The 25,249-nt window shown below is 36.1% G+C and overlaps 1 protein-coding gene across 31 annotated transcripts in view; it reads left to right on the plus strand.

The window, feature by feature from the left end:
• The window catches only part of SORBS2 (sorbin and SH3 domain containing 2), a 185,431-nt gene that overhangs the window by 23,190 nt on the left and 136,992 nt on the right, over positions 1 to 25,249 (plus strand). For 18 of the 31 annotated variants that reach the window (XM_042811805.1, XM_042811813.1, XM_042811824.1 and 15 more), the window contains 4 exons: positions 7,102 to 7,140; positions 14,379 to 14,573; positions 17,368 to 17,546; positions 21,996 to 22,082. The exons of 2 other annotated variants lie outside the window; for them this stretch is intronic. The gene's annotated coding sequence lies outside the window, so the exon portion shown is untranslated. Of the gene's footprint in view, positions 1 to 7,101; positions 7,141 to 9,174; positions 9,266 to 14,378; positions 14,574 to 17,367; positions 17,547 to 21,995; positions 22,083 to 24,573; positions 24,701 to 25,034; positions 25,123 to 25,249 lie in introns of those variants that run through there. 11 more of the 31 variants (XM_042811803.1, XM_042811815.1, XM_042811812.1 and 8 more) reach the window with 8 other exon arrangements.

Below are 25,249 nucleotides of genomic sequence, written 5' to 3' on the forward strand. Positions count from 1 at the left end.
TTTTTTTTTTTTTTTTTTTTTTTTTTTTTTTTTTTTTTTGCATTATACTAAATTACACATTACATCTTGAAAAAAATCTGAGGTCCTTTAACGGATCATGTTTCAGCAATCTCTACTTGCTTCATCCTTCTGCCTTCCTACTTTTCATTGTGGATTAACCTTTTATTCTGTGTGGCTCTTTAATTTACAAGTTTCCTGATTGTTCTAGATGGTCATAGATTTTATTTTTTTTTCCCATTGTCTGTTTAAATCAGTAAGAAACATCAGTTGATATGAGATTTATAGGTACAGATTTCTGTTCTTCCTTAAGACATCTTAAATGTATGAACCCTAATTGTAGGCAGGATTACAAGGGAAGATAATACATTACAGAAATATAGAAGCAGTGGGGACTTCTTTGTAATCTGGTTGTTTTACTGCCTGGTAACCTGTTAGTGTACGTTGAGGCTCATGGAGAGCTCAGCTGAACTTGTTTGAAGAAGAAATATTACCGGTATTTTGCAGCCTGTCAGTATTCCATATGCATCTTCCACAGCCACAACTTGAAAATTTCCCTGCATTTAGCTGAAGATGTGATCAGATGACCTATAGAGATTCCTTCCAAAGAGATTTTTATTGATTTCTTGTTCTTTCACTGCTGCATTAACGGTCATAAGGGTTGTAATGTATTCACAGAATACAAGGATCTTCAGGAAAAGGGAGGAGAAAAATTGAAGAAAATATATATATATATTTATATATTGAATCTGAAGAATGCAAATGTACTGTATGTGATATGCTTCAAACTAGAGAGGAATCTCACGTAGTCAGTTGTACTCAAAACTTTATCTGTGCTAGAAATCTAAAGAAAATGAGTATAGCTGATGTGGGAATAAAGCAAATGCTACAGTACTGTGATTTGGTGTTGATTTATGAAGTGATGTGTGACATAAATACAGCCTGTGACCTTCCAGATACTGATTTTGATTTGGAGGAGTGGGGGGGAAGGAGGGAAGAAAGAAATGCTATTAAACCATCAGGAATAATAGCTTTAAATTTTGTAACCAGAAAATATCACTACCTAAGATGCCCTTAATCAGCCGTCTGCACTGACATTCATATTCTGTTCGAAATTTACAACATATTTACAGCACAAATATCAAAGCAATCTTCAAAACCTTTGTGGTTGCAGAGTAATTGTAATAAGAAAACATTCTCCAGGATAGTTTTTTCCAGCTCAACAAGCTGTCGCCTTATTGGAGGTAATACTCAATTGTAAATGTTCTTGTACAGGAAATAGAATAAAACATGTTAAGTTTTCTACTTTTTTTAATATCATGTTATCTTTTTTCAGCTGTTTTGTTAATACAAATTTCAGACAATTATCTTGTGTTGCCTCTATTCAGTTTCTATAGGCAATCATGTAATTTGTTTATGTACCAAAATTTATACTGTGGCAATACCATGATGTATCATGTTAGTATGTCCCTAACCAGTACTTCTCTGTCACCATGCATTTAGAGTAAGTTGTAACCAGATATACTCTGTCATTCATAAAATCAAAGGTTCTGTGGATTTTCAGCTTAGAAAATTCTGGTACTTGCCTCCTTGTGACACACTTGTATAGGTAGGATTCTGGAGGGGTAATGTTTAATGATGAGTCCATTCCAGAGTTTTACAAAAATACTGGTTATTTTTGTTTATTGATTACTGCTCGTCTTTACCCAATTAAGTTCCTTCTCCATTAAAGTTGAGCTCTTAGGGACTTGACTTCCCACATATTTTCTAAGTCTGGGTTTCCCGTTCTTGCCACTGAGAAATTATGCAAACTTTATCCCAAGTTGTGCATAAAGGAATAATCTTTTCTCAGTTTCCAGAAGATGAAGTGTTGCTGCCTACACACAAGCAGTATCTCCTGCCTACTGCTTTTGTGTGGATTCTGAGGCTTCTTTAGCAATTAGGATAAATGCCTAAGCGTGAAATAGGGAGGGATATAAAAAGTTATGAATTCAAAATCCCTGAAGCTTCGGTAGTAAGTAATAATTTTTCTGGAAATGCATCCCCAATACTTACAACAATACAAATTCTTAATAAAAAATATTTACAATAGTTAGTAAACTTCTATGGGTAACTGTGTCTTGAATCACAAAGCATGAACTGCATATGTAGTTCATAATAACAGTCACCACTTGAAGCTCAGTAAACACTGTAAGTTTGAGCAGTTGAACACTGGAACCATTTGTAAATGTTCCATGTGCTGAGCAGGGGCAGCTGGAAATGTTAAATTGTGTGTATGTACACTGATCAAAATTGTGCACGTTTCACATTAGCTTTCTTTAGAAATGATCAAGTGCATGCATCATCATTTGAAAGATCAAAGCAGGCATATTTTTCTTTAGCTCTGAAATTCAAGCTGTGAGCTGGGCAAAAATGAAAAGACAAATATTACAATCTACAGTTGTTGGTTTGTTTTTTTTTTTTTAAATCTTTTTAAGCATCTACATTCAAGAAGAAACCCCAGTTTATACATAGAAAATAAAAAGGCCTGAACATTGTGGTTACATTATAAAATGGAATTTTGAGCATTATAACTAGAAATGTTTGTTGTGTAATGACTAGTTCCAAGGTTATACTTTTTTGGTTTTTTTTCTTCTGTATGAGGTGTTTTTTGTTTGTTTGCTTTTTAATTCTTATTTTATTGTTATTTAAGGGGGACTGGATAGCCCAAGATACTGGATAGAATTAAGAATTATAGCAGCTCAAAAGCTTCTGTACCTCCGTGGAGAATTGAAACTAGATGCGAGGTTTGTTTGGTCTTAAGCCAACCCATAGGATCCCCTCTGATGCACAGCTGAAATAGGAGTGATGTTGTGCTATCTCTACTTGAGAATTCTTAGAGAATACCTATTTCCAGACTGCTCTGCTGTGCGCTTACTGTAGGAACCAGGTTTTGGTAATTTTATATTACACTGTTGAGTGAAAGCATCTAGTTAACTGGTGTCAGTTCAAGACAGCATTTGTCACAAACTGATACTGAATCTCAAGTTGTGCTCTTACAAAATGACACAATATTACAAGCTGAAGAATGTCTTAGAGCATTGATATAATGATCACTAGCCAAAGCACTCAAAATGTATTTAGAATGAATGTGATGAGCTTAGGTTCAGACAACGTTATGTGCTTAGAGCTCTTTTCCACAGCTTGAATCTTGAGAAGAATAAATATGTATGGTAAACCAGCAGATACTTATCCCTTTATATTCTATCCTAAGGGTCAGTGGAAATAAATAGCAGCAAAAATTGGATCTACTTCTTGAGATATTTCTGATGCAGACAAGGTGCCTTATCTAGCCTTATATATCTTATAAGTTGTGTGAAATTTAGGACCTTCAGTTCTGAAACTTCAAATATCTTTTAGGATCTATGAGGGTAAAAAAGTTTCGGCCTTTTAGTTATATACTAAAATTTTGTAAAGCGCAATGTAGTGGAAAGAAACAATTCAAGCTCTCTTTGGAAGGAGATCCTATGCTCTAGAATTAGGCTTTTTCTTTTCCTAAATTGAGTCAAGGAAGTAAGATCAGATCTTGACAGACTGAGCTTACCAATGTAACGACAATCCAGGTACAGGAGGATAAATGGAAAAGATGCTCTGAGCACTTTATTCCCACACTTGCATCCCATGAGGACCTAATGACAAATCCTGGGAAGAAGTAACTTGTGTTTAACTAGCTTTCAGTAACTTTTGAGGTAGCACATGCAGATAAGGGAAAAAATACTTGCATGGCAGGCTTTAGTTTAAGTATTGTGCTCTTAATTTTTGAGTCAAAAGAGTTATAAGATCTTATGAACTGTGTATCCATTATCTAGAGTTATATTTCTGCAATGAACAACACTTCTACTAAGAAAATACTTGTCCTCTGTAATTGTACTGTGTATCCATTAAACTGAAAGATGATTTTAATTGTGGCCCCTCAGATACACTGAACAACTTTTCCTCCATCTAAACCTGAAACTTGGTCACTGCGGTTTCATTTATCTTCTCATATAGTATATAGCAATAGATTTCTGATATAGATGTGTCTGATTTGTCCCATGTATTACCACAATTCAGGAGTAATTTACTATTAATCCATTTGATGATTCCAGGAAAGCAGGAAAGGTTGAGTAAGAAATTGTTCTCTGAACATATGGCAAACATCTTTTTTTTTTTTTTTTTTTTTTTTTTTTTTTAATTCTGCTTTCCTCCTTAGGAAGTGGTATGGAATTATATTTATTACGTTGTGTATTGAAATATATTATTTCATACGAAATTAGCTAATTTATCTTTAAAAAAAACTGCAACGAGCAAAAACACTTTTTTGAATTTCAAGCTTTTCCCAAAATATTTTAATAACAAGGCTTTAATTTTCTTAGTATGTCAGGTTCAAAATTATTGAAGACAAGTTTGGTAAAAGTAGTGCTTCAACATTGGATGACCTCCTAAAGCTTTTTTCCTCATCTGATTTGCTATACAAGAACTACAATATATTTTTAAAAGATTTTTACCATACTTGTGCAGATTGTGTGCAGGAAAACTTCACAAAGTGTTTAAGCTTGACTTTGTGGTAGAAAAGTTAGAATTACAACTATTAAAGTTGTTCGGTGTTTTTTTTATGCCTAATAGAAAGCAGAGAGAATAGTTTTCTGACACTCTCACTGAATCTGACCTATAGTTAATCTTGACAAATACTTTATTATTCGAAAGAGCCTATCTTTAATTTTCTGTCTCATAAATTTGGAATTTTATGGACATGGAATTTTAAAGACAGTCTTAAATTTCCTTAATTCTGCAGAATATATGCTTGCTCTGGCACCTAAGAAAGCTACCTGTAGATCACAAACAATTTCCAATAGAAACCATAAGTTCAGTTTTTATATTTTTTAATTATCAGTTTGATTAAACTGTCTGCCCCTTTAAAGACTAGGGCATTTCTTATCCCGTTGCATCTCAAAGCAGTTGTGTCATAATACTTGGGCACTAAATAACAGGACAGCAGCATTTATGTATTGAAAAATTCTAAGTGCTTCCTGGGCATTAAGTAGGTTTTGTTTGTTTATTTTTTTTCTAGACCAAATGTCAGACATCAGCTTTATTTTTGATGAGCTGGACTTGCTTGGTTGATTGCCTCTAAATGGAAATAATGAATTGTTTTTACTGTCAACAACATTTAGCAACTCATCTTTTTGTCAGGAAGGGTCTGCTGTCTTGCTTGCCTTAATAAATTTTTGTTGGGCTACCAGCAGTTCAGTTCTTTCCAGTGCATCAGAGATGTCCTAAATTAAAAGTATAGGTGGAATACAGAATGCTATTAACATTTCTGCTAAAATAAAAAGCCTGCATTTAGTGAACTGATCTCAAATTCTTTTAGCAAGTATACTAAATATATTTGGTTACAGCAGAGCAAGTAGGAAATTGCAGTACATTATTTTCAGATAAGTTTCAAGACAGACTGTAAATTTACTGTTGTACTTCTTTAGATTATGCTCTGTAGGAAAACAGCTAAAACTAAGAAGCAAACATAATACTTGCATCACTGCAGGAGACCTGGGATGGACTTGGATAGTAAAATAATTGTGCTGATCTACTGATTCTTTTTTGTGTCTGAAATGTAACTTCTTTGGTTTTTGTTTTTCTCTGGTAACTGTGCAATACCTTCTGAGAAGTACTGTCCGTTTTTGTTATTCAGGCTAACTTGGTATGTATTCTCACATGTACTTAGTGATCACATACACAAAGGCTCAGATTTTCAGATTTGGATGATGACATCAGGATCAGGAGTAGAGAACTGAAGTTGTTGTTATGTCAGTGGCTACCTGCTGTGAAACCTGGCATGCATTCACTTCAATTCTTGAAACTGTTGTGCTGAAGCTGTGCTTCTAAGACTGACAGGAAGGTACTATGTTCTGCTCAGCCAGCAGGTACTGTTTTCCCCAGCATAGTGATATTCTCTCTGGAAATGCTGCCTTTGTGCTTAAGAGATGTAGATGAAGACATTTTTTTTTAAATGTAGTAAATAATCTAATATTGATTGTACAACTTGATGCTGCTTACTAAAACATATTTATTACATGAAAATGTAAAAAATAATTCTGCATAGCCAGTAGAAAACAAATGTCAAGACAAAGTAAATTGGTATGTCAAAAGATCTTGACTTTGTGCCCTTCTTAGATCTACACAGTTACATTTCTGTCTCAAAGTTTCTGAACATTTATCTATATATGTTGTTTTCTCTTGGTTCATACTGACTTAACAATTTATAAAGTATTTTGGGCTTGCAGAAAATATCCAAAGAACCTGATGTTTCATGTGGCAAAATAGATAGTGTTCATGAGTCACAGCTTCAACATAAATACAAATTTTAATGCACTTAATATTTGTATTTCAGTGTTGAGAAATGTACATATTGTTTCATTTAGATATGATTAGAAGGGCATGTTGTTATAAGTTCTTTATCAAAAGCTTTTGTGATTGCTTCACTTCCATATGCATCTTTAAGAACTAGAAACTTGCTGTGGGCTGAGGCTTGTTTGCACATGTCCTTCAGTGATGAGATTAACTTAAAAATAGCAGCTACACTTCACTATAAAATGTTTTATAATAAAGCTCTTGAACATTAGTGTGGCTGGAGGGGAGTCACAATGATCCATCTTGACTAGGGGAGCTACTAAAGGCCTTCTGTGTCAGTTTTCTGGTTCACCATGCTAATCCATGTACAAAGGAATCTTGGCCACAGTATGTCATGATCACTGGTTAGAACTGCCTGCACAAACTGAGACTTCAGTAGTCTGATTACATGAGTGGAGGTAAGACCCTGGCCACAGCAATGTTTTTTGCCAATAAAATGTGTTGATGAGAAATTGTAGGTAGACATTTTTCTGATGAATTGTACCAGTCTGGCTGAATTAGTAATACTGGAAACTATTTTACTTCTATAGATTATGGTTCATTTTCATGGGCAGGGTCATACTATTGCTTTATTGTTCTTCACTGCAGAATAATGGACAGTTTCTGAAAAAGCAACAACAGGGTTTGCTACAAATCAAAGTTTTTAGTGTTGTTTTTCATGTTTGTTTTACCTTTCAGGTATTTTAACACAGATTCAAGACTGGCTAGGTTGAGCAGGTGAGTTACTCTGAGAATTATTTGAAGACCTTTTTCTAGGCTTTCCCAAACATGTCCTGTTCCTTCAAGCACATACGTGTACCGTGAAGTATGTAGAAGGCAATCACTTATTGGTAATATTTGGCAAAAATATTCAGTATGCCAAATGCTCTGGATAGCAGTAAAAGCTTTGTGGTGTCTCAGGCTTTTCAGGTTTTTTCAATTTGACTGATAACAGTTGCTATACTATCTGGGGAAATAAGTATTATAGTTCAAATTGTCTTCAAACCCTTATGGCTAAAATGATTTATCTTCTGTAAAGGTCCTAAGATCCTACCTATGAAAGGAGCATGGGCACAAGAAAATAAGCTCTTTTAAAGAAAAAAATTTAAATGCAGAACTAAAATTCAATGTTCCTCTTCTGATTATTGAGGGTAGATTCCTCTCCAGGAGTGCAATGATCTCCTATACAGCAAGTAAGTGATGAAAAATGTAAATCGAAATTCAATCACAGTTACAGCGATAAACTTAATCTTTTTTGCGATGTTTCAGTCCACGTAATCTTTGCTTTAGTAATGCATTCAAATTGAGTTCTTTCAGACAGTTTAATTCATTCATACAGTAGTACAGGCTGCAGTGGCATCCTGTGTAAAACTAAAACTTAGATACAGCTGTTATGCAGATTAAATACTCTTCCCATTTGCAAATACTCTTCAACTAAAGTGCTGTGAGAGTGGATTTTTTTTTTTTCTGCCTCTTAGTTCAATAATTAATGTAGCTAACTGCAATAATACCTAGAACAACTTAGTTCTTAAAATTGTCTCATTAATTAAAGGCTAAAAGCTTGCATTGGGTAAGGTGCAAGAAAAGTACTTTTGGACTGATAAGAACCGGAGAAAACATTTGTTGCTCAGGATGCTTTTTTTGAATTGTGCATATGTTTTTCTGTAATTCTAGATCCAAATCTTGTTACTTCATTAGCCCTATCAGTTTAGAAAATAACTGTACTACTAAGAAGTACTGGATGTGATGCAGAGCAAAAATTGGAATTCACAATGTTAACTGGCAAGTATTTCTTATAACTCCCTCCTATGGAATAGTATGACTGTGAGTGTAGGATATCTAATGAATGCTTTCTGGTATGTTAATAATTTAAATTTCATTACAGGACTGCAATTTTTTTAGAGTAGATATCTAAGAATTCTTAGGAAAGTTAGGTTATCTGATTGGAAAAAAGACAAACGTTTGCAAGTATGCTTTAGGATTGTGTCAGCTTTCAGCTATGCCACAGCTATTTATATCTTGACTAGTACCAATGATTTCATTCTCTTAAACTAATGATAATAATAATGGAATCACTTGATTAACTTGAATGGCAGCTCATAATTGATAAAGTGGTTAAAATTAACAGCAGTGTAAGAATTTTCTTACTCTGCTGTCTTATGTCTAAAAAAAAAAAAAAAAAAAAAAAAAAAAAAAAAACGAAATCAAAAAAAAGAATGATAATCTGGCTTTTAAAAAATCACTGAAGAGTATTATAATAAGACTGTAGTTAAGTTCTATTGAAGATCACTGTTATTTTTAATAAAATGTAACGAAAAGATGTGGCAAATAAATAAGGACAATGTGACTAAAAATACCACCGTTATTCTGAGGGCTTTCTACAGAGACTATGCCTAGCACAGGCAAGAGAAATATTACTGCTGTGAGGGACGGCAGAGGGAGAATACTGGTCAAATTCATTTTTAAAATGAATTTTTGAAAAATATACTGGGATCGGGATAACTTTTTTGAAGTGTTAAATGGCTTACCTACTGTTATTTGAGTTGACATGGATTAGGAAAAGTTAGCATGCTGTTAGCTGTACTTCAGGTTGAACCCATTCATAATGGGTTCTTCTGACTTTAGCAAACCAAACACTGACCTCTCTTCATACAGTTTTCTATACACTGAGCTAGCTAGCTACCCAGCTAGGACTCCTACCTATCACTTAACCAAATGTTAGTGCTAATTGTAGCATCTTTTGTAGGTGGAAAACCTAGCACTTAGAAGCTGAGTTGTTTTTCTGTTCTCTTCCAAAGTATGCTCTTCGCAAGCCAGCCTTTCAACAGACTATATATAAATTGAACTGATGAGTCTCATGAAGGTACATATCACTTTGTCTGTAGATCTTCAATGAATGCTAAATCACTGACAAAGTGTAAAATTCAATTTTCTTCTAAAAAATAGGAATCTGCTCATTCATTTGGAATTTTACAGTATGTGGTTATATAATTTGCTGAATGGATGACAACACTGCTAACCAAGAAAATCCTACAATTCTGTCTCAAATAGTTTCTATTTGTGGCATTCCGAATATCAAAGATGAGACTGTATATTTGGCTTTATGTTATTAGGGCACTATGAGCATAGACTAATGTGTTGTTTTTTAGTATATTGCTGTAGCTGCCAGACCCAGACAAAAAGTTTTGAAACTCAGTTGTGATTGCAGGAGCAATTCAAGAGGAAAAGTTTGGGAAACTGTGTACTAAAAGCAGATATTCACTGGAGTCCATTTGAAGGTGGCTGATATAAATGGATATGTGCTCCTCAGTATGTGGCTAATAATGTGGATACTTCTCTTAAACAGCTAGTGCTCCAAAAGATCACAAGTTTGGAATAAGCTATGATTGGGTGATTAGAAGATAAATAATGATGCACTTCTAAGGCTTGAAGTTTTTTGACAGACCTTAGCTTCCTTGAAATTCTTTGTTTATTGCTGTGAGATCATGCTCCTGCCACTTAACCTTTCAAACACTAGAATTTGCTGCAGAAAATCACAACACATTAAATGTATGACATCTTTGCTAATTTCCAAGTGTGTCATTTTCATCTTCTGCTGCATTATGAGGGTCAGTGGTGGCAGCACTGAAAGACTAAGCAGCCAACCAGAACCTTCATACTCTCGTAGATTGATGTGTTGGTGGTTGATCTTACCAGTGTGAGCTGATTGATTTTATGAAATATTGAAGGAAATACTGCATGACTAATTCAAGTAAGATATTTTATTATTTTAAATACTACTGATTATTAAGAATACATACCTAGTAAACTGAGAATTTGTCTACTTTGAGATCTGAGGTGTTGGTAATACCAATGAGCCTTTGCTCGTTTCAGAAAATGTACGATATACCCACTTCTGACTTCAGACCTCTTACAACTGTAGGAGTCTATAAGCCAATAACCTTGTTCTGAATGTTTTCCAATTCTCACTGGAAATGAGAGGAGGGCAGCTTGATGGCTGCAGCTGCTACATTTCTGCTAGCTTTTAACTTACTCTTTAAAAGAATAGCTATATATTAATACCTTTCAGCTTCTCAACACACGTAATGAAAAGCTGGCTTGATCACTGGGGTCCCAGTGCTGGAACCTAGGGTGTGATTGTGTTATTGGAGGAATGTGGAGGAAAGATGAAGTGGCTCCACTCATGCTCCATATATTTTGTACTAGGTCTGATGCTAGATGTTTCTATGTAAGAAATAAGGGACAAAGAAGTCATTAGGAAATATAGTGATTTCCTTGGCTTTCCTGTGAGTGCATCTCAGATGAAAAGGATTTAGCTCTTCCCAACAGAATTTATCTGCAACTTGATCTGGTAGTTTGGTTTTTGATACAGTTAAACCATAGTCAGACAACTATTTTAATGTGGCATTATCCTTAACAATTTTTGTGCTTCAGGATTGAAGTGAAAGAGCTCTGATAACAGTGGAGCAATTGTGTGGGGGATCCTTAGGCAGAATACTTGCAATGGCCTCAAAAATAGTCTGCTCTCTTGTAAATTGAGGTTTCCAGTTACAACATAAGAGATTAGTGCAAGTTCTCAGCACTTTTGAAAAGAATCTCATATCAGCATGGAGGACTAGACCAAGGTTTACTTGGAGGCTGGAAACAAGTGTATTACTTTGAAAGGGTTGACAGCTTGGAATCAGTCACTAAGTAAATGTCCTCTTAAATTTATCAGTAATTTGATGGTAGATGCTAATTACCAGTTAAAAAGCTTTTATCATGAGGCATGGAAATTCTCATAGTTTTTCTAGTTGAGCAGACGCCACGTTTGGAATAATCCTCCAACAATAATCCTGATGGCTTATGGAAACATCTATAATGCACAGTCTTGACTTTTAATGCCTACAGCAGATATTATTGATGTAACTTCTGCCCCTATCACTTTCAAAAAAAAAATGGAGAAGAATCCCAAAAGTCATGGCCTTTTATACATCACAAAAACATGATAGTGAAAGTTCTGGCAGCTTAAAATTCAGCTATGCCATTCCTGAATATGTCCCAAAGATTCATGGCACTTTGAAAATCATTTTTTTCTTACTCAGGAGATTAAATATCTGTAACTTCAGCACTTCAATGAAAAGTATTGGAAAGCAAAAAAAACAAGCAAACAAAAAAACCCACCCTCTTTATTGGACAAGGCGAAATGTACAAAATAAACATTTTCTGTTTTAAATCTTTTATTTCAGTAGGAGAACTTATTCAAATTAAGGACCTGATGGCATTGCATAAATTTGGAATAATTTTTCCCCTCCATTTTCTAACTTCTGAATAAATTCTAAATCTGAACGAGGAAAACTTTCAGGTTCATGTAGCGAACATCTGCCTTCTAGAGGCTCCTGAAAGCTGCTTTTCTCAAAGGCAAAAAAAAAAAAAAAAAACAAACCATCACTATACTGTCATTTTAAAGACTTTTTTTTTTTTTAATGCCTTGAATCATGCTTTTTTTATATTATTTTCCTTTCAGTGGCTTTCAATAAAAAGAGAATAAATTTGATTCATCAACATTTACTCTGGGGACTCCATGATTACATTCAGATCAAAAACTTGATAGTATAACTCAAGTAGTTGTTAAAAGTAAGCTCTACTAATAACTGGATGTAAGAGAACTTCTGTGCAGAATCATCAAAAATGGTTGGTGTGGAATGTCTTTAACTCCAAACTATGAAAATATACCAAATTCTTTGTTTTCTTGAGACTGAATCACTAGCATTTATTTTCCTGATATCACAACTCTTTAAAAATCAAATTGCCTAACAAGAAGCAATATGCAAAGAGGTGTCTAGGATTTGTCTTTATTCAGAGCTCATGAATGATTCCAAAAGCAATAAAATTTTCATTCTTTTGAATTTTCACACACTGAAAGGACTATTATACAGTATAGAGGAGCAAATAGATATTATGTTTTCTACTTGTATCCTTGAATTTAAAGTCAGACTCTTGCAGTTGAGGATCTGCACATCAGAATTGGAACTGGTAATGCAGCCTACAGATAACTGTTTAAATCCAAACTGTGTGCTCCTAAATGTGAGAAACTGAATTCTGTTTCAATTTGAATTAAGATATTACTGTCTCCTTGAACATATTGAAAACTGCAAACACTTTTCTTTAGAAGCTTGAACATTTCTTCAGTTTTGACTTTGGCCAGCTGTATAAAAATTAAGTACCTTAAAAAGAGGAACTCAATCTTTCACTTGTACAAAATAATAATAGTACACTGCCAGAAGGAGAAGGAAGAGAGAAGTCATCAGGCTTTCTGATGACTCAATAAATAATTAAAAGGAAGAAAAACACTTGGATTCATCCTCCAGATTAAGATGTAATAAGATTTTTTTCTGTCTGTTGTAAGGATTGGCCTGAATGAAGAGGTATATGCTGACTGAAAGAAATAATACTGCAAGCTGTACAATATCCCACTGTAAAGACCGATGGAGGGACCTGAGGTTGTTTCTGTCATAATGCCAGATGTTGAGGATTGTCTGGAAAAGTTGGATCAAAAAATGGTAGAATATCCAGAAAGATGAGATTCTTTGATGTGGCTGTCATTGGCCTGTAAGATGATTTTTAACAAATTGCTTGCCTTATACCTGCTTCACTGACTCAAAATTGTTTAATGTTTTCCCATTGTGTCAAAAATGCAAAATACTTAATATGGCAACACTGTTCTCATTTACTTCATCAGCAGGTATGCAGTTTTGAAGTTATTCAAAATCTCAGTCTCTAGAAATCCTGAGCTACATCAGTGCTAATTAGCTAAAAGAATAGACTGGATACATATTAAAAATGATTTTTCACGCACTGACATAATGAGGTACTTATGACATCATTGATGTTGTGACATATAAATAGGTTCTATATTTACACAGCAATTGTTTTCCCATCTAGTAAAACATTTGGGATGTTAGTAACAATGGTAAATGATTTTGCCTGGAAGAACTGTATACTTCATTGGTTTTGTGGTTTCTATTTATTTATGGCACTGATGCATCTTTCTCTCTTAAGATTATAATTGGCTATTTAAAAAAAGATTTTCTTCTAGGTAGTCCTGTTTTGTGGCCCTCCTGTGAAGTAGAGATGAAATCATAGAATCATAGAATGGCTTGGGTTGGAAGGGACTTCAAGGTTATTTAGTTCCACGCCCTCTGCCACAGGCAGAACTGCCACTTGCTTGATCAAGAACTAGATCAGATTGTCCAGGGCCCCATCCAACCTGGCCTTAAACATCTCCAGGGGTGGGGCAAATGAAACAATATTTTCATTTTTATATGCATTCAGTAAAATTCAAATAAGTTACTGACAGTTCCGAATTCTAGGGAAAAAGTTACAAGTCCATCATAAAATAGTTGTGTGTACAGTGCCACTGTGCTGAAGTTAGAGCAGGAAAAAAAAAAAACCATATGCCTCTGTGCCTTTTTAATCTTTACTGTTGTTATATTGAGACTAAAAGTATTTACTTCACTTAATGAATGTAAGTATTGTAGTTTTAAATGAGGAATGAAAATACTCAGTGTAGAATTAAAATGGTCAAAAGTGGTCAGTGATAGAATCGATGCTGTTTTTTATTTATTTTCAGTTTGACTGTTGAGATTTCCAGTTGAAAATATTTGTGCATTGATTCAAAAAACTCTTTGGGCCTCTGTTGAGGGGAACTAAGATGAAATATCTCCATTCAGGAATATCATTTTGTGAACTACTGCTTGCTAACCTCTGCAAAAATATGAGGCGGACTTCAGAATGCCCTGAGAAGCTTATATGGTGCAGTTATGTACTGCACTTGGACTAAAAAGGAAGGAAAGCTGACAACTGTTATGCGCAAAGATTTCTAGCTTCAATAATTAGTTTTCTCCCTATTTTACTAGCCTGAAGTCTTACTAATCAAAACAATGCGCATTTTCTGAAGGCTCCTAAGCTTTTTTTTTTTTTTTTTTCCGCACTAGAAAAATGTGAATGAGGAAGATGGACATTTTCTCCAGAGCTGTTATTCTACTTCTGTGATTTTGCTTAATATCGGAGAATGAAAATATCTGGGTGGTTGTTATAATACCCTTGGCATACAACTCCTCAGCATCAAGAAACTCCTGATTCTCCACTTTAGTATCTCAGTATTGTTTGAGTGCTGAGTGCATGTGTAGGTAAGTGCTCATAGCATTAAAACCAACTGCTGCAGAACTGCCTGGCAGACCTGCACATGAACTATTTATGCCTCAGAAACAAAATTGATTCTATGCATAATCTCTCTGCAGTACCCTGTTAACTCACTAGAAAACTGCAAAAAAAAAAAACATATTTTTGCTAAGATTATATTGTACATGTCCAAAATTAAATAAGGGAAATCCTGCTTAACTTCTTAGTCTGTTTAGGGATTTTCTAGGAAGAAGCTAATTAAGAGGAGGTTATGGACAAGTAAATTTTTCTGTCATAATTCTGAGGTTAAAACTGGACTGCCTGGAATTAAGTGGCCTCATTCATTTTGTGAGAAGACAGTAAGTGTATTCCAAGGCTGGAAATTCCATTTCACTTAATGTACAGAAAACATCGCAAGGGAAATAAGAGTTTTTCATGAAGAACTAGGTATCCTGGTAACATATCAGTTATCAAACTCACTTTGTGTTTTTCAGCAACAGTAATAATTATAGTGCAGCAAGATTGTTTTCATCTTTCAAAGGGGTATTTCTCAAGACTTTGGCAAGAAATTCCCTTTTCTCCTCAAATGTAGCGATCATACTACCAAACCACATAGCAAATGCCAAACAGTAATCTTCATTGAAATTTTTTCAGCATTGAATGTATCTTGCATAAATTTATCTAGTGTCTTACAATTTACCTACTTTAAAAAGGTATTGTATTGTTAAATATAGTCAAGTTTGAGTCCTAGCCAAGGCTTATTTGTGCTTTAGTCACTGGCAGTTTCGTGACTGTGCTCCAGAGATGTGACAAATATTTAGCTTCCTCATGCAGTTGGTAAAAGCTAACCCTGACCTTTAACAAATAATTAGAGTCATTTAGGTGCCCCACCTACATCCTTTTCTTCTCTGGGGGGAGCAAGTAAAAAGTCATGCTTTTCTTTATTTTATTCTTGTGGCTGATTAAAACTAGTAATACAGTGCAGGAATTTTATTCATTTATACAGTGTTGGACTACTATAGATTTTTCCTAAAGGTATTGTACCTCTTGCATGAATGCTATAGTACTAACTTCTAAGAGGGTAAGGTACTTGAAAAACATGTAATTGAGGGAAGAACCAGTTGATATGTTTTGGGTGTAAATGTTGACTTTCCCTGTCGATTACCAGCACATTTAAAAATACTATTACACCAAAGCAGGTATTTGAAAATACTGTACTGAATGTGCTTCGCTCCTTAGATACTAATAGGACAGTTAGGAGGAGTCCAAGAGCATTTTTAATAACTTCCTGAAAAGTACCTTCAGACTGATCTTCTATGAGGTATCCTTCTCATGATATGCATGGAAATCCTCACAATGCAGTTCTTGAATAAGTGAGCTGAGATAGGTAGAAATCTGACGCTTGTCGTTCTGTATTCCTTTTATCATGTCCCTTCTCTTATGTGAGAATCAGACCGACAAATATGGCCTTATTAAATGGCTAAATAACTTGAAGTGTAACTTTGCTTTCAAAGGTATTTTTACGTTGTTAATTTCTGAAGTTGTATAGTGCATCAGATGTAGTGGTGCAGTGTAGAAAATACATAGTTCATAACATATTTGTACCTTTGTTGTAGAAGGCATTTATTGAGTTTGGAAAATAGATTACATGCTTATGATGTTTCATTTCTCAAAAATGATAATAAATGGGTGAATTATCCACATGGGGGTTTTCAGCTGAAGGTATTCAATTAATTATTATATGCCAGTCAACAGTTCAGCAGCAGCAACAATCTGCTGTTGAAAAAACTGATAAAGGTCTTGATCCAGCAAAATTGAATGTACATTTTCTCTGTAGCATTTGTCTAGTGCTAAGCATTATTAATAGTACAAGTGGATTTTTTTGGTAAGGTGTTATTTTTGTTTGTGTTTTGTTGCTTTATCTAGAAAAGGCTGGCTTATGCTGAATCTTTCAGCTACATAAACAAGGAAGTGATAAAAAGGTAGATATTACAAATTAGTTGGATCATCGTGAGCTTAGTTCCATGCATACTGCTTCTTGCCTTCTCTATCCTGTCTTTTCCTGAGGTCACATATGCCATGTAGTCTATCCAAGGAGAGAGATTATGTTGAATGCCACCTTTGGTGGTGAGTGTGCTAAGCAGAACTGCATCAACTGGTAGTGCGCTGTTCATCTTAGATTTAGCCTGCAGAAGAGCTGTGAAACAGGATGTTGTGTACCAGGGTGTTTTCTTGTGATTCTTTCACTATTTCCATCCTATTTTTAATGGATCACTCAGTGGATTTTTACCTTCTTAACAAATGGTAACTCTAATGAACTGTGCCAGTTCATTGGTCCAATTCTCAAATAATCATTTGATAGACAGTATCTGCTTTTAATATTTAATGTATGTGGTGCTGTCCTTTAAAATCCTTGCCTAGCTTTGAAGTGTTTTCGTTGCTATGGAAACAACATCTGTGATAGGAGCTTCTAAATCATGAATACACTTGAGATGTCTTTTCTTTCCTCTTGTGTATGAATACAGTAGTTCTTACCCTCCCACACTACACTTCATTTGCAGCTTCCTTCAGAAAGCAGTGCTAAGCAAACTCATCACTGCTGCCTCCTTAAAAACTCAATGCTAGGATAATTCAATATTCAAACGCTTCTACATTGTAGTTTCTGATGCTGTCTTTCAGGTTTCTGCTTATCTAAGTTGAATCCTCTGTGGAAAAATCAAAGTTTTGTGGGTTTCTGTCACAGAACAACGAATCACGATCTTTAATTAAAAACCAAAACTTAAGAAGTTATTTTTTTTGCAGAATTGCTGCTGTCTGTACTAGAGAGATTAGAACTGGTACAGCACCCCAGGTGTGGCCTCCCCATCTCTGAATGTAGATGAAGGATAACTTGCCTCGACCTCTTGGAAATATTCATCTTAACACAGCCCAGGATGCTGTTAGCCCTATTTGATGTAGGGCCACACTGCAGGCTAATACAGGTGAAGATTAATGTTGCTGTGGAATTGTTTCTCTTGTAATGTTTCAAGCTTCCCTCTTAGTACCAAGTCTAGTTCTAAGATTCTATAACAAATGATTTCCTTAAATGTGAGGTGCTTGGTAAACTGACAGCAGATTTTAAATAATCCTTTGTCATTATTTGATACCTACTGCTTTGTATGCAGCACCCTTCAAGACCAAAAATTGAAATGAAGTTGAAAATTACTGAAGAAAAAGTAGAAAATGAATGTTAAGTATATTTTGAGAAGCTTAATCATAGCTACAGCTAGTAGGAAACTGGAAGCTGGAAGTCGCAATAAGTAGATTCACTTCTAGGACAAAAGCCATGTTATGCAAGTGATGTGCAGAAATTCCTGATGTGTTATTCTAAGGAAAATAATTAAGCTAGCAAAAAAGTACAGACTGTTAATTTCTTAGCAGAGGTAGATGGTGCTATTATTTGTTTAATCAGTTCTGGAATGTTTTGGCACTGCTTCACTTTGTAGAACAAAAGAAGAAATGACCTCTTCACAAAAAGAATGCTGTGGATAAGCTGATAGGTACCTTATCAAGTTTGCTATTGTAGCTATGCCAGACAGACATGTTAATGTGACATAGACATTCTCTGCTATGGTATTTATACTTTGTCAGAGGTGTTTTGGAATTCATTTGTGACCTCATCCGGCATACAGAGAGGCTGCAAAGTTCTCAGAATTGATAAAACAAGCCCACTTTAAAATGAGCTTATTTTAAACTTCCTGGCTTTCAAAGAACTTCATAAAATAGTCTATTTTCTAGCTTTGTACCTATTTGCTACTGATGCTTTTCTATGCTTCCGACATCTGAAGTGCCATAGCTGATGGCATTTCTTTAAGATTCTTTTAAGCTTAGGTTTCAAATAGTTATTTTTCTAGGAGCACTGGGAGGGGAGATTAAAGTCCTGTATGTAAGGTGTATGAATCCTAATCTGTAAGTAAGGACAAACTTTAAAATGTACTTCAGTTAGCACTAAGGAGTGTGAGAGGTAGAGAGAACTAGCCCAACAAGTTTTCTATCACTTAATAAACCAATCTAATCAGGCAAGAACTTTTTTTTTTGTTGTTGTTCTTTAGTTAAGAGCCTTGGAAAGTGTTCTTTATTTTTAGTCAGCTGGTTACCATCTGGTCCGGAACATCATGAAATGTAGAAAGTATGGGGCCCAGGACTGAGGAAGCAGAAGCAAGAAAGATCAGTTGGGACTGACTTTCCTAATTTTTTTTCCCTTATTTTCCTATGTCAAATTTTTAAAAATTAGGTTGGGTAGAGGTATATATTAAGAAATAGATCAGTATTCTGGACAGTAGTGCATGGAATAGAAAAATATGAAAACACCTAGGTTGAGGCTACAAGGGAAAAATGAGTAGAAAGTGACAATTTTATCTCACATATGTCTATATGATAAAGTAATATATAATATAATGTTTATATAGAAAAGATAGACGATTCTGCTGCCTCTGTACATTTTAAGTTGTGCAGTAAAGAGATAAATATTTGAATTGATTCTTATTTTTGGGGATGGCCTTTGTTTTATATAAGGCAGAAGTGAGACCAGTGAGGATCTCCACACATGCTGGAAATCTTTTGCAAAGTATTTTTGCCAGTAAGTGTGGGCAACACCTGGAAATCCATTATCCCACTCTTTTTTTTACCAGTAAACTCTCATTCCTATGCATTTTTTTTCGCACAGTTGACGCTCATTACTTGATTAAAGGTTACAGTGTCCTTTCTCAAATAGAAAAGGAATGCATGCTCTAATTAGTAGAGTATGAAAGAGTATTCTATAAATGTAGTGATAATAAGGTGCAAAAAAAAGATAGCGAAGGGACAGAGGAAAGACAGTAATGAACTGCCAAATGTGGGTATGTGTGCCTGAACCATTCTAGCAGAAGCTACGGAACCGTTCTCCCAAGAAGTAGCTGCAAATCTTCAGCAACAGCTTAAAGAAAAGTAAGAACTGCTAGGGAGAGGGGGAAGCTGTTGTTTGGAAGGTCTGTATGTAAGAGCTCAGAATAAGGCTTTTAGGTCATAGATGGTACAAAAATGGAAATGGTAAGTGTTTTGGATTCCTGTTTTATAAATGGGGAGGAAAGAGAAAAGTCTTGGAGACTGAGTGAAAAATATCAAGTAACTTATAGCAGTATATGAGAAATGCTCATGTACAATTTCTGTTATAATCTCTTAAAATTTCAGCACTTTAGTGTGAGATTGGCCCAGTTTTGGTTTTGATAGCATTACTGTTCAGAATTAGAGAGGAGCTCACTTAGTCTTGTAGGTATCTGTAGTTTGGCATGGAGAGCAAAATTCACTTTGCGTAGTGCTGGAAACTAGATGGTGTGAAATGTTATTTGGAATTTGACTTGATCTGAATTCCTGTTTAAGTCTACAAATTAACATAAGTATTTAATAATACTTAATAATTTAATAATAACTATACATGGCAAAGTCAGGACTGGAAGACTTTTAACTATAAATTGGTTGGACTATTCACTATAAACTGTCTAGAACTATAAACTATTAACTGTCTTGGCAATGTACTCAGTATATTCTAAAAGTACAGTGTATTTCAGCGGCTGCTTCTCATTTTTTGTTTCACTTTAGATTACAGTTGATGTATCTGCAGTATTTCAAGAAATGGGAGGATAAACTTTACAACGTTTGCTCGCATGGAAGTTGTTCAAACTGTTGTTTTCTGTTAAAACTAGGGATGAATTACTAATTTTTGGGAGAGCATGGTTCTTCATGAACTTGGATTCACACTCGTTTTCTCTGAAATGTTGTCCTAAAGAACTGGAAACAGAATTTTCCTTCATATTGTGGTTCTTGTGAACTGATATCTACACAAATTAGTGTAAAATGTGAAATGTTTTGTTGGAATAACTATGTTGAAGTAATTTAAAGTGATGAGAAATTAGGTATTGTTATGAGTGATATGTTAATCACAGTAGTTGATAACCAAACAAATATGAAAGGAATGAACCTCTTTTTTTTTTTTTTTTTTTTCAGTCGATTTCATCTTTAGTTTTAGCTGTATTTTAAGTAACTGAAAGCTATATCTGCAAAGACTTTAAAAAAAAAAAGTGTTTATTATAATTTTAGTCAAATTCTATATTTGAGAATAGGTAGTCATAGCTTAAGTGCTACCTTTGAGTGAAATTATATCAAAAAGTAAAATATTGATAATGGGAGAGAAAATAGTGTGGAAATTGCTTGAGGATTTCAATAAAATCTAGCACTGCAGTAAGATGTAACAATACTGCAGGGATCTAATCTTATTAGGCTAAAGCACTTTCATCTTTAATTGCAAAAGGGCTTAACGGTTTCCTTTAATACTTTTAAATATTTGATTCTTAGGAAAATCAGAGTTACTTTTCTCATCTCTTCTATCCTATTGTATGCCTATACCACTTCCTGTAAGTAACATGTCTCAAAGGACAACTATGTAATAAGGATATGCTTGTGGTAAAACTTCCCCAAAACTCTCTAGAAAGCATTTCTGAAATACATTTTAATACTTTTATTTGAATGTCTCGCATTTTCAACTCATATCGACTCATTACTGTGTACGACTTACCTAGAATTCTACAATATCTTTGCCAAATATCCCATTGAACAAACAGTACAAAAGTTGATCATTATTTGCGAGAGCTTGAAATTACAAAGCCAACAGCTGGGGCTGAACTCTGTGTTCAGCTAGATAGAGGATGTAAAAGCTTCACCCTTGGTACAATTACTGCCTGACATGTCTGAACTTCTGTATGCTCTTCAGAAGACAGTGCCTCAAGTGGTTATTGATACTGATGACCAAGGAACTGGACATCATGTTTTTTCCAGGCCTGTGGTCACCTGCATCCTTGGACGAATTATGTTTATTAGTTTATGTCTCAGCTTGCTTGCTTATATTTTGTGTTTAAGTAAAATGACCAATTAAAATAACAAAACAAAACAATCAATTGAAAAGTTCATTTTTTTTATTAATAAATCATAACTTTTTCTGTCATGGTGAGAGCAGTCCAATTTTGCCTTTATGAAAGAACTTTCAATTTAAATATAATATTGACTTTTTACACAACTGGAAAAAGTTTCTGAAAGATCTGTAATTTCAAATGATTTTCAGGACTGAATAGCAGATATATTTCACTAATAGGAAAATATCTAGGAACAATTACAGCAAAGCAGAAAATAAAACGCTAGCTTTAATATAATCTGTTTTTTGCTAGTTCTTCTGTTCTTTTGCTATTTCCTGTCAGTGGATGTCAGTGCCCCTTATTTGTTATAGATCATGCTTTTAAAACTATTTTGGAATGTAGCAAAATTGCTGAAGTTAAACTTACTTTTCATAACAGAATTTTAATGAAATGTAAGCAAGCAGAATTGGTGGAAGGTCATAAGATTGTGTTGTTGTTTCATTGAAGGTATAATTTTCTATTCTGTGAAGCTTACTGGAGACATCCAGAAACTACTTTATGAAGAAAAATGGCAGGAAGGGCTAAATCACAGTGGTGAGTGATATACTGATACAGTATCTATAGATAACGCTAAGAATAATGCTTATTATTTTTGTCTCAAAATGAAGGCTGTTGACCGTGGGCTAGTGGAGGACCAGTGAGCTTTTTCAGCTATTTTTTTTGAAGAAAGCATCCATCCTCTAGGTACTACAAGAAAGATCAGAAAACTCCAATTAAATTCCCATTTGAGTGAGACTGTGCTAAGATACTAGCTGATGTTCTATTTCCAGTCATGTTTAGACCACAGCAAGCAAATGTGTTTTTTAAAAAGTTAAACACTTTTAAGTGTTTAAACACTTATTGCAGGGGGCAATACCACTATATAATTGAACTAGAATTTTTATGTGATGGCAATAGACAGGCAGCCACAATTTCAATCAACTTGTACTTTTCCCAGATGCATCACTGCACGTGAGCAGTGGGACTTGTCCAGTTTATCCAGATTGACAGCAGTACTGTGTGTCTCATTCCACCCTTACTGCCATGATTTAACTGGATTTTATTAGGAGGAAAAAAAAATGGACTGGATGTGCAGAAGATGCAACAAAACTTTCTCAGACATCTGTGGAGCTTCTCAGTGGTCCCAAACAGGTTAGGTTCTCTTAGATTTGCTGGCCTGGAGCCATAATCTGCTCTTCAATTAAGTCTCTTCTAACTTCTCCCTCATGGTCTATGTTAGCAAAGAGAAGGAAAGGTATTGAAGGGTCCTGCATGTGTACCACAGACAAAAGCTCCATTTCTTTTAACTGGAAATATGTCTGTATTAAAAACATCGAGCTTGAGCCCTGAAGATTGAATTACTGCACTGTTGTCTTATGATAGTTCTTTTAAAGTAACTTCAAGAGCCCTTTTTTCTATAATATGGAACTTGCACTATATGTTAATGCTGTATAAATAGACATGGACAAGCATCATGAAACTTTTCAAGTTCTAGCTTATTGTTTTAAAACTCACTATCTCTATTTTTTCATCAATTGAGATTTCAGCCTGCCTATAGAGAGTACTATAATGGTAATCACAACATGTTAGCACTTTAGAGTCTGGAGCACTTCAGAGTTTACTTATTTCCACTTACTGAAGAATGTTTTTGTAGAGTCAGTGACTGTGTCAGTGCCCTGAGAAGCAAGAGACTGGATCTACTGTCTTCATGTTGCTTATTAACAAAAAAGTTGACTGAACATGGTGAAATGCTATTCTTGCAGAGTGGTTCTGTTATAATACTTAGTTTGTGTGTAAATAATTACTTCAGTAGTTTAATGTTTCCCAGCCGAAAGCTTCAAAATCAGGTTGCCAAATCAGCAGACTTCTGATCAGAAGGTATTGTTGGACTGTAACCATGGAACAAAGTATGCATCCCACAGACAATTTTCCTCTTCTTTTCATTTATTATTACTTATTAGTATTAATGACTTCAAGAGGAACTAAAATGAGAGCACCAGGGTAAAGATACCGTGGAAAGAAATGTGTGGATCTAAAATCTCTGCTTGTGATTATACTGAAAGATGAGTGCCTGGTATCAGAAATGGGGATTGGGTGGATGGAGAAGCAGCACAGCTCAGTCTGCACATCGTGTTTGGGGCTGGTAGCTCTCCAATATGCGTGACTGAACAAGGAATGGCCACAGTTTGCACAAACTACGTGAATTCCTATTAATGGGTAGGAAGGGACTGGAACCACAGAATGGCCAGGGTTGGAAGGGACCTCAAGGATCATGAATCTCCAACTCCCCTGCCACATGCAGGGCCACCACTCTCCACGTTTAATGCTAAACCAGGCTGCCCAGGGCCCCATCCAACCTGACCTTGAACACCTCCAAGGATGGGGCATCCACAACCTCTTCAGGCAGCCTGAAGCACCAGAACCATTCTCAGTCAATACTCAGTTTTTGTGTTTCAAATACTGCATGCTTAAATACTTACAATGTTTTAAAATGTTTTTCATAATACTGAGTTGAAGAAGTGTGTGTACTTTACCAGCTCTTATTTGTGTGGGGTGGCACAACCCAATAGGTTAAACTTTTACCAGCAGTTGCCTCCTCTCCTCCCTGCACTGAGACGTGTTACTCTAAGTAGGGTAAAATTGTTTCATGAAGTGATTACAGTGTGCAATCTTCTGAAATTTGCCTAATAAGCAGCAACCTTTAATCCATTAAGGCTAACAAAGGGTAACTGTGATATCTTCTGTGGTAAACGAGTGGGGCTTCATCACCTTTGTGTTGCTGCTTTGTGTAATGCTTCTTTTCCCTTTCCTAAATCGGGATTTACCGCAGATGCTTCGCCCTATTAAACAGCTCCCGTGCCCAAATTCAGCGCATCCAGCGAGCGCCGGCCGGCACACGCTCACACAACGCAGCAGGCACCGCCCTGGCCCGGATCCCTCGCGGCCCCTCACTGAGCTGGGCCGGGGGCGGGCCGGGCTGTGCGTGCTGGGCGGGCCGGCGGCAGGCTGTTGCCATGGCTCCCGCAAGCCGGGGCAGCACCGCGGGCCGGCGGCGGCGGTGCTGAACGGACCAGCCATTTTGCTGGTGGAAAACAATGTGACACGGCGTGCCGGGCTCTGCCGAGCAATAAACACGCGTCTCCTCTGAGGACTCAGAAGAAACGGGCGCGCGAGTGAGTAATGACAGCGCGTTAGCGCGTCGGAGCTGCCATTTTGACAAGCCGGTGACTGCCGCTGCCGTCGGCTGATCGGAGGCGGAATGCGGAGCGATAACGCCGCATATCTGCTGTCAGGCAGCCGAGCGGGTTTTTGTCTCGTAAAGGCGAGGCAGCCCCACGGCGTTATCTCGGTGCCCGCCGAGAGGGCTGAGCCGGGGCTGGCGGCCCCGCGGTTAGCAGCGGGCGGGTGCCTGCCCGACCCCGCCCGGCCTGCCGACCCCGCGGGCTGCGCGCCGAGGGTGTGCCGCCGCGCTCCGCACAAAGGGAGGCTGCCGAGCATCCCGGCTCCGGGGAGACGTACGGCTGTGCGGGGACTGGTCCTGCCTTGTGAAACTGTGTTCCGAGCAAAACCGTTCGCGAGAAATAAGCTTCGCCAGGTACCTTTGTTTAAGGGATGGTTTGGTCACAGACTTGTGTGGAGTGATGGCTGAGTGCATCGGTCTGACTGCATCTTGTTTTAGTGTTGTGTTCTAACATAGCTGTAGAGTCAAAAGATTGTGTGCA

The sequence above is a fragment of the Centrocercus urophasianus genome, unplaced genomic scaffold (assembly GCF_019232065.1).
Source record: "Centrocercus urophasianus isolate 14NV4802_14NV808 unplaced genomic scaffold, USGS_Curo_1.0 seq_13, whole genome shotgun sequence".
Lineage (NCBI taxonomy): Eukaryota > Metazoa > Chordata > Aves > Galliformes > Phasianidae > Centrocercus > Centrocercus urophasianus.